This window comes from Bufo gargarizans, chromosome 8 (assembly GCF_014858855.1).
Source record: "Bufo gargarizans isolate SCDJY-AF-19 chromosome 8, ASM1485885v1, whole genome shotgun sequence".
Lineage (NCBI taxonomy): Eukaryota > Metazoa > Chordata > Amphibia > Anura > Bufonidae > Bufo > Bufo gargarizans.
The window spans coordinates 159,758,082-159,767,692 of record NC_058087.1 but is presented as its reverse complement, the minus strand read 5'-3'; the positions used below and the strand labels follow the sequence as shown (position 1 = coordinate 159,767,692).

Here is a 9,611-nt window from a genome sequence, read left to right as displayed (position 1 = left end):
AATTACACTAATAATAAATAATTTAACAATGTAATTTTATAGGTGATAAAATATAAAAAATTGGAATATATACAGTACAGACCAAAAGTTTGGAAACACCTTCTCATTCAAAGAGTTTTCTTTATTTTTTATGACTATGAAAATTGTAGATTCACACTGACAGCATCAAAACTATGAATTAACACGTGGAATTATATAGATAACAAAAAAGTGAAACAACTGAAAATATGTCATATTATAGGTTCTTCAAAGTAGCCTCCTTTTGCTTTGATTACTGCTTTGCACACTCTTGGTATTCTCTTGATGAGCTTCAAGAGGTAGTCACCTGAAATGGTCTTCCAACAGTCTTGAAGGAGTTCCTAGAGATGGTTAGCACTTGTTGGCCTTTTTGCCTTCACTCTGCGGTCCAGCTCACCCCAAACCATCTTGATTGAGTTCAGGTCTGGTGACTGTGGAGGCCAGGTCATCTGGCGCAGCACCCCATCACTCTCCTTCATGGTCAAATAGCCCTAACACAGCCTGGAGGTGTGTTTGGGGTCATTGTCCTGTTGAAAAATAAATGATGGTTCAACTAAACGCAAACCGGATGCAATAGCATGCCGCTGCAAGATGCTGTGGTAGCCATGCTGGTTTAGTATGCCTTCAATTTTGAATAAATCCCCAACAGTGTCACCAGCAAAGCACCCCCACACCATCACACCTCCTCCTCCATGCTTCACGGTGGGAACCAGGCATATAGAGTCCATCCTTTCAGCTTTTCTGTGTCGCACAAAGACACGGTGGTTGGAACCAAAGATCTTAAATTTGGACTCATCAGACCAAAGCACAGATTTCCACTGGTCTAATGTCCATTCCTTGTGTTCTTTAGCCCAAACAAGTCTCTTCTGCTTGTTTCCTGTCCTTAGCAGTGGTTTCTTAGTAGATATTCTACCATGAAGGCCTGATTCACACAGTCTCCTCTTAACAGTTGTTCTAGAGATGTGTCTCCTGCTAGAACTCTGTGTGGCATTGACCTGGTCTCTAATCTGAGCTGCTGTTAACCTGCGATTTCTGAGGCTGGTGACTCGGATGAACTTATCCTCTGCAGCAGAGGTGACTCTTGGTCTTCCTTTCCTGGGGCGGTCCGCATGTGAGCCAGTTTCTTTGTAGCGCTTTATGGTTTTTGTGACTGCACTTGGGGACACTTTCAAAGTTTTCCCAATTTTTCGGATTGACTGACCTTAATTTCTTAAAGTAATGATGGTCACTCGTTTTTATTTACTTAGCTGCTTTTTTCTTGCCATAATACAAATTCTAACAGTCTATTCAGTAGGACTATCAGCTGTGTATCCACCTGACTTCTCCACAACGCAACTGATAGTTCCAACCCCATTTATAAGGCAAGAAATCCCACTTATTAAATCTGACAGGGCACACCTGTGAAGTGAAAACCATTTCAGGTGACTACCTCTTGACGCTCATCAAGAGAATGCCAAGAGTGTGCAAAGCAGTAATCAAAGCAAAAGGTGGCTACTTTGAAGAACCTAGAATATGACATATTTTTAGTTGTTTCACACTTTTTTGTTATGTATATAATTCAACATGTGTTAATTTATAGTTTTGATGCCTTCAGTGTGAATCTACAATTTTCATAGTCATGAAAATAAAGAAAACTCTTTGAATGAGAAGGTGTGTCCAAACTTTTGGTCTGTACTTGTATATTTCAATAAATGTAAAAATAAAATAAAACATACCTATATAAATAAATACACAGGTTTGATCTATATATAAATTTATTACGTATGTTGATATCTTCCTGTGTGAGAAGCCTTAATTCTATCCTGTGTCTTGTTTATTGGCTGGCCTTTTTTGCGGATGTTTTTCGGGATAGATAGTCCCGCCAGGTGTTCTCCCTGCAGTTCATAATTCTCATTTTATGCAGCAGTCAAATTTATGGGAATAAAAAAAATATATATTTATGTATTTCTATCTAGATATATGTATGATGCACATTGGGAGTATAAGAGCGGTATATTTGGGTGATTTCCGGTGGAAAGTAGTACTCCATGTTAAGTTCCTGGTTGTGTCAAGTTACTAGTTTAGGGGTAGTGTCATCGCCTCCTGATCAGTGGGCCTGGAGCTCACATCACCTTATCTGCCTGGGAAGAGGTATAAAAAATTAAATAAAAAAAAACACTATTTGGGCTTCCAAGAATGATATGACGTTCTTAGTTCATATTTCTGGGGGGAGGTGCGGTAGTAGTAATCCCTCTACATTCGTTCTATTCCTTGGGGTTTGTTGAACACATTTGGGTTTTCTTATTATGTTTGTACGGGTCAACCACTGAATTGTCCTCCTGGTAGGTCTTCACAGGTCAGCATGGTGATCCTCCAAGCATCTTTCTACATGACTCGTTTCACTGTACGGTTTGGTCTGGATGTCCGAACGGTCTAGTCACTGAGTTCAGGTCGTTTCTGGCTGCATGGGTTCAGATCCCACTCTGGGCAGCGGTGATAGAGATGCATCAGTTCTTTGTGTTGGTTGACAGAAGGGAGGCTTAGGACCCTCCTTGACAAGGATGGACTAGGCTGCACAGCCCTCACAAAACATGTATGCCACCTACCTTGTGGTATCTCTACCAAAATTTCATATATAGTTTGGGGTGCATGAATTTTTTTGGCCCTGCCGTCCCCTTTGGCCTTTTGTTCTGGCTGATTGATAATTTCTCCTGGCTGTTTGTCTTTTCATTGTATATGCGTGGTGTAGTCTGCAGCTGTAGGTCTGTGATTTAGCAGCTTGCTTTCCTGCAGTGTTCTTGGGTTGGGAATCCCTCACCCAATACGAATACATTAATGAATGTCAGTAAATAAAGAATAATAAAAAATATATATGAAAAAAATATAAATTAATAATTATTTTGGTTGTTATTTCAGTCGGGGTAAGGAATATTAGTACTCTTGAGTTGGGCGTCCGTCATTCATGATGATTCGGTAAAATATTGGGCGGGTACCTTCCCTCCGCCTGGGTTGGTCTGGTAGGTAGGTTCGTTGATATTTGTTTTAACTTCACATATGGTGGGCTCTAATTTTACATTAGGATGGTGTCTTCTTTGATTATGTGGTGTTCCTTTATGTATATAACAAAACAAAAAAAACAAAAAAATTATCTATATCTCCATATATCTATATATTAATAACAATGGTATAGGTATATAACAGTGTTTTATGAACGATATCTATTTTAGACCTAATTTTATGATCCTCTTTGTGGGTTGAGTTTTGGGCTAATTGTTTTTTCTTTCAGGTCCTGGGCTTTCAGCGTGTTGATGGCGACCTTTCATATATCTCCAGTGCAGCGAGGATCGCATGCCCGGGGGTCACGCCTTGTTTTCGAGAGGTAAAGTCTTTGGACAGGGATCCAGGAATTCAGGTGGTCAGTGGTCACAACTTCTTCTGGGAGTGGTTGATATAGCTTTGCACCCGGGGTGCAATTATGCTGCTGCCCCTTAGTTATCCTGGAGCTCAGGACCTTATGTGTCCTGACATTCTAGTTGGGGGGGGGGAGGGGGTGTCATTTCCTGAGTGGTTGTTTTGGTCATACGGGAGACGGGTTAGTTATACTATACGATGGTTTAGTACAATGGGTGGTAGTCTGATACCGTTATCGGGAAGATGCATAGAAACATAGAAACATAGAATGTGTCGGCAGATAAGAACCATTTGGCCCATCTAGTCTGCCCAATATATCTGAATCCTATGAATAGTCCCTGGCCCTATCTTATATGAAGGATAGCCTTATGCCTATCCCATGCATGCTTAAACTCCTTCACTGTATTTGCAGCTACCACTTCTGCAGGAAGGCTATTCCATGCATCCACTACTCTCTCAGTAAAGTAATACTTCCTTATATTACTTTTAAACCTTTGCCCCTCTAATTTAAAACTGTGTCCTCTTGTGGTAGTTTTTCTTCTTTTAAATATGCTCTCCTCCTTTACCGAGTTGATTCCCTTTATGTATTTAAAAGTTTCTATCATATCCCCTCTGTCTCTTCTTTCTTCCAAGCTATACATATTGAGGTCTTTTAACCTTTCCTGGTAAGTTTTATCCTGCAATCCATGTACTAGTTTAGTAGCTCTTCTCTGAACTCTCTCTAGAGTATCTATATCCTTCTGGAGATATGGCCTCCAGTACTGCGCACAATACTCCAAGTGAGGTCTCACCAGTGTTCTGTACAGCGGCATAAGCACTTCACTCTTTCTACTGCTTATACCTCTCCCTATACATCCAAGCATTCTGCTGGCATTTCGTGCTGCTTTATTACATTGTCTTCCCACCTTTAAGTCTTCTGAAATAATTACTCCTAAATCCCTTTCTTCAGATACTGAGGTCAGGACTGTGTCAAATATTCTATATTCTGCCCTTGGGTTTTTACGCCCCAGGTGCATTATCTTGCACTTATCCACATTAAATTTCAGTTGCCAGAGTTCTGACCATTCTTCTAGTTTTCCTAAATCCTTTTCCATTTGGCGTTTCCCTCCAGGAACATCAACCCTGTTACATATCTTTGTGTCATCAGCAAAAAGACAAACCTTACCATCGAGGCCTTTTGCAATATCACTTATGAAGATATTAAACAAAATTGGTCCCAGTACAGATCCCTGTGGAATCCCACTGGTAACATGACCTTGCTTTGAATGTTCTCCATTGACTACAACCCTCTGTTGTCTGTTACTCAGCCACTGCCTAATCCACTCAACAATATGGGAGTCCATGCTCAATGACTGCAGTTTATTGATAAGTCTTCTATGTGGGACAGTGTCAAAAGCCTTACTAAAATCTAGATATGCGATGTCTACTGCACCTCCACCGTCTATTATTTTAGTCACCCAGTCAAAAAAATCTATAAGATTTGTTTGACATGATCTCCCTGAAGTAAATCCATGTTGTTTTTCATCTTGCAATCCATGGGATTTTAGATGTTCCACAATCCTATCCTTTAGTAGGGTTTCCATTAATTTGCCTACTATTGATGTCAGACTCACTGGTCTATAGTTGCTTGATTCCTCCCTACTACCTTTCTTGTGAATGGGCACGACATTTGCCAATTTCCAATCTTCCGGGACGACTCCTGTTACTAATGATTGGTTAAATAAATCTGTTAACGGTTTTGCCAGCTCACCACTAAGCTCTTTTAATAATTTTGGGTGTATCTCATCAGGCCCCTGTGACTTATTTGTCTTCACTTTAGAAAGCAAACTTAGAACATCTTCCTCTGTAAAGACACATGCATCAAACGATTTAATAGTCATCCTTTCTAGTGGAGGTCCTTCTCCTTTTTCTTTTGTAAAAACTGAACAGAAGTATTCATTAAGGCAGTCGGCTAGCCCTTTATTCTCTTCTACATACCTTCCGTCCTTTGTTTTTAATTTAGTTATTCCTTGTTTTAATTTCCTTTTTTCATTTATATATCTGAAGAATGTCTTATCCCCTTTTTTCATAGACTGAGCTAGTTTTTCTTCTGCCTGAGCTTTAGAAGTTCTTATAACTTGCTTGGCCTCTTTCTGCCTAATCTTGTAGATTTCCTTATCTTCATTGCTCTGTTTTTTTTTATAATTACAAAATGCTAGCTTTTTATTTTTAATGATTTGGGCCACTTCTGCTGAGTACCACAGTGGTCTCTTCCTTTTTTTGCTTTTACTGACAAGTCTAATGCAATTTTCTGTTGCCTTCAATAATGCACCTTTTAAGTAGTCCCATTTCTCCTGGACTCCATGTAATCCGTTCCAGTCTGATAAGGACTCATTTATGACTAATTTCATTTTTGAAAAGTCTGTTTTTCTAAAATCTAAAACTTTTGTTTTTGTGTGGTGGGACTCTTTCACAGTTCTTATATTAAACCACACTGACTGGTGATCACTAGATCCTAAGGTTTCGCCTACAATGACATCATATACCGAATCCCCATTTGTGAATATCAAATCCAAAATGGCCTCCCTCAGGGTTGGCTCCTCAACCATTTGTTGTAGGGATAACCCCAGTAGGGAATTTAGAATATCTGTACTCCTGGTAGAACTTGCTATTTTGGTTTTCCAGTTTATATCTGGAAGATTGAAATCTCCCATAATGATAACTTCTCCTTTCATTGTCATTTTAGCTATTTCTTCAACTAGTAGATCATCTAGTTCTTTAACTTGATCAGGTGGTCTATATATCACACCTACACGAGTTACTGCATGATTAGCAAACTGCAACGTAACCCAAACTGACTCTATGTTGGCCTCACCAACTTGTATTAGGTTAGATTTAATGCTATCTTTCACATACAGGGCCACTCCTCCTCCTTTCTTGCCTTCTCTGTCTCTTCTGTATAAAGAGTACCCTGGTATGGTTATGTCCCAGTCATTTCTTTCATTAAACCATGTCTCCGTAACAGCCACTAAATCTACATTCTCAGATGCCATTATTGACCCAAGTTCATTAATTTTTTTACCTAAACTGCGAGCATTTGTAGACAGGACTCTGAGCTTATCATTTCTTACCCTCTGTGCTTCTGACCTGTTCTGGCATTGTTTCGGGGGGCAATTGGACTCTTTTATTTTCACTCTTTTGCCCCCCCTTCCTAGTTTAAATACTCATTATGCAGCTGTATAATGTACTGGTACAGTTTTCTGAATCAACAACCCCTCTCTACTTGGTTATAACCTGTATTATTATTACCTTCCGGAAGTACATACATGCCCCGCTGAACGTTTTTTTTTTTTTTTTTTTTGTGGACTTATCATCTCCACCTCTGCAGGCAGAGTGTTCCTTAGTTAGCTCACTGTTCTTACAGTTAAGAATCCTCCTCTAGGTTTGTTTATAAACCTTCTTTCCTCCAGATAAGAGGAGGTTTCATGGCTAGTCTTTGTCTTGGGGATAAATAGATGGGGGAGTTGTCTTTGGATGGTTCTTTGTTATTATTGGCATAGTTATTAGACCTCCCCTTAGTCATTTTTTTTTTAAAGTGAATAACCCTAATTTTGATAATCTTTCAGGGTACTGGAGTTGCCCCATTCCAGTTATTTCTTTAGTTGCCCTTTTCTGAACCCTCTCCAGCCCTGCTATGTCTGCCTTGTTCACAAGGGCACAGAACTGTACACAGTCCTCCATGTGTGGTCTGATGTGTAAAGTGGTAGGACTATGTTCTCATCACGGGCCTCTAGGCCTCCCATTTGTCATGCGACCCATTATCTTATTGGCTTTGGTTTGTTAAGGGGAACCGTTGGCATCTTCCGCTTGGATGTTAGTTGGAGCAATTTCTTTTGGCTTGTTGTAAGGGTTTCAACAGACTCGGCTCTGCTAGGTGGTGGTCGGAGCCCCGTTTGGAGAATGGGTCTCCTTCGTGGCGGCATTTGAGTTCAGCAGAGATATGGTGGTGGCAGATGGCGTACTTGCCTGCTGGGAGTCCAGCGGTTGGCATACCGCTCTGATGATTACGGTTTAACTTGCCCGCTGGGAGTCCGGCGTTTGGCATACCGCTCCGATATTATGGTTTATTAAGGTTTGCCGCTTTAATAAAGAAGCTGTGGCCGTTCACCACCCAGCAATAAAAGTGACACAGTTGTCAGTGTTTTTGTTATGGGTCAAGGTTGGGTAAAGGGGCCAGAGGTGAGTAAATGGTGGTCCCCTTTCCCTTCTTCCCTAGATACCAGCAGTCTTGTTCTGGCCTCACCATTCGTAGAGCCGCATTAGGCCTAACCAAATAATGCTGAAGGTTCTGTCACCTACTTTTTTGGCCCAAAATGGGTATTTTTTTTAATAACAGAAGATAACAGCAATATCTAACGTGTGTATTTTACACTGACAAGCAGCAACGGCCGCATATTTAGTATTTTACCCAAAATGTTTTTTTTTTTTTTTAAATAACAGAAGATAACAGCAGTATCTAATGCGTGTATTTTACACTGACTGATGCAGCAGAGGCTGCAAATTTAGTATTTTGCCTAAAATGGGTGAGTTTTTTTTTATAACAGAAGATAACAGCAGTATCTAACACGTGAATTTCACATTGAGGGATGCAACAAGGTCTGTTAAATTTAGTATTTTGCCCAAAAAGGGTGTTTTTTAAAACCCAGACAATTATTGCAGTATTTCAAGCTTAAATTTTACACAGACTAATGCTGCATAAGCCCCAGGTGGAGGTTATTGACAAAAAGGGGTGCTTTTTTAAACCCAGAAAATTATTGCAGTATTTCAAGCTTGTATGTAACAATGAGCTACTGAGGAAGAAGGTGGATACCCTTCGAAACGCATCTGGCGTGGACCAATTGGACCTGACTATAAACCGCAACAGTTTGCCACCTGATATTGGACAGAAGAAAGCGCTTTCCAGGATTTTAAAAGTGTTATGGACACTGAATAGACACCTATGTACGTGACCGCACTAAAAGAAAGGTGGAGCACGTATCCTTATTAAGGACACCTAGGTGAACCTGCAGCGGAGCTGAACGAATACCACCAGCACTGTTACTCACACTGTTTTTACCGGACCTGGTAAACACACGGTAATATACCGGAGGAACCTGCATTTAAACAGCCAGGCCGTATGCTATCTGGGGTTTAGTGACACACTTTACCCAGAATTTCTATTACGTGGGACGCCACGGTGAAGACGGCAGAAAGCCCGCATGTGAGTAACAAAACCATTGATTATATGTGCATACAACATCGCTCAATAGCTCCACTGCTGAAATAACTTACTATCGCTGCTGCGCTTTATAGCGATACTAACTAGAGATTTGCCGGACTGATACATTGTACTAACTATCGCTGCTGTGCTCTATAGCGGTATTAACTAGAGATTTGCCGGACTAATACATTGTACTAACTATCGCTGCTGTGCTTCTGTGAGTAGCTCCGCTTACCCTCGATAATCCTCCACCATCCTGACAAACTGCCGACTTCGGGCTCAGAGTGGACGGTGTGTAAGAGACGGAGGTGACCCCGCACACCGAATATGGGGCCCAGCAAAGCGCAAACGGCTGCAGAGAGGCTCAAAGAGTTCGCCAGGTCTGAGGCCCAGAGCGGAGCCGCGGCCGCGACTCCTACACGTGCGGCTGTTACCCGCGGGCAGGCTGCCCAACAGGCGGATGCAGAGGAAGGCGCAGAGCAGGAGTTCACCCTCAAGGCAGCTTATGAACAGTTGCTGATGGCAATATCATCATGCCAAACCTCGCTCACCGGGAAGCTGGAGGAGGTGAGAGTGGATGTGGGCCTGCTCCGCCATGACATGCAGCAGCTCAGAGACCGGGTCAAGACCACAGAAGATCGCGTGTCTGCACTGGAAGACCTGACCAGACCCATGGCAGGGCAGATGCAAGAACTGGAGCGAGCCGTCGGTCAGTGGCAACAGAAATGACGACCTGGAGAATAGGTCGCGCCGCAACAACGTGAGGATCCTGGGCCTACCATAGAAAGCTAAGGCAGAGATCCTGCGGCCTTCCTAGAGGCCTGGTTTAAAGAGCAGTTCCCTGAAGCACCCTTCTCTCCTGCTTACACCGTAGAGAGGGCACATCGCGTTCCAGCCAGACACCCCCCGCCAGGGGCCCCTCCTAGACCTCTCTTGGCGCGGCTGCTGAACTGGAGGGACCGAG

At 41.9% G+C, this 9,611-nt stretch overlaps 1 pseudogene; it reads left to right on the top strand.

The window, feature by feature from the left end:
- The first annotated feature begins 2,514 nt into the window (after positions 1-2,514).
- On the top strand, positions 2,515-2,630 carry LOC122945916 (annotated as a pseudogene).
- Positions 2,631-9,611: the final 6,981 nt, after the last annotated feature.